The following is a 950-nucleotide window of genomic DNA, read 5'->3' on the forward strand; positions in this document are numbered from 1 at the left end:
AACAAAACAAAAATATAAGGCCCCAGGAATCAACATATTTCAGCAGACAGATGCTGCCGTGGACGTGCTCAACCAGGTTGTGCCCAGAAATCTGGAGCACAACTACCTGGCCAACTCACTGGAAGAGATCCATATTTATTCCCATTCCACAAAATGGTTACCCAGCAGAGTATGATTATAGTACAGTATCACACCCAAGCAAAATCCTGCTGAAGATTATCCAGACATGACTGGAACAGTACATTGACAGAGAATACCAGAAATACAACCTTCGTTTAGAAGAGGTCATGGTACTAGAGACATTATCACCAATGTCAGATGAATCTTGGCAGAAAGCAAAGAGTACCAGAGGGATATCTATCTGTCTCATTGTCTATGCAAAGGCTTTTGACTGTGTGGATAACAACACATTGTGGTTAACCTTGAGGAGAATGGAAATCCCAGAATACTTGATTGTGCTATGCAAAACCTATACTTGGACCAGGAAGCAGTCCTCAGAACAGAGCAGGGAAACACTGCATGGTTCAAAATCAGGGATATGTCCTGTCTCTGTACCTTTTCATTCTATAGCCGAACAGATCATCCAGAGACTTGGCTTTATGAGGAGGAATGTGGCATTAGGATTGTAGGAAGACTCATCAACTACGTTATGCAAATGACACAACTTTGCTTCCTGAAACTGAGGAGGACCTGAAGCACTTGCTGCAGAAGATCAAGGACTGTAGTCTTCGATATGCATTGAAGCTCAACATCCAGAAAACAAAGATTCTCACCACTGGGCCAGTTGGTGGCACCAGGATGGATGGAAAAGTGATTGAGGTTGTTAATAGCTATAGCTTGCTTGGCTCCACCTTCAGTTCTTCTGTATCTGCCAATTCCTTACGATACAATGACTCAGTATATTCCTTCAATCTTCTTTTAATACTTCCTGGATCATTTAATATTCTGCC

This window comes from Elephantulus edwardii, unplaced genomic scaffold, assembly GCF_000299155.1.
Source record: "Elephantulus edwardii isolate Elephantulus edwardi_28Jun2011 unplaced genomic scaffold, EleEdw1.0 scaffold00319, whole genome shotgun sequence".
NCBI classification, from domain to species: Eukaryota; Metazoa; Chordata; class Mammalia; order Macroscelidea; family Macroscelididae; genus Elephantulus; species Elephantulus edwardii.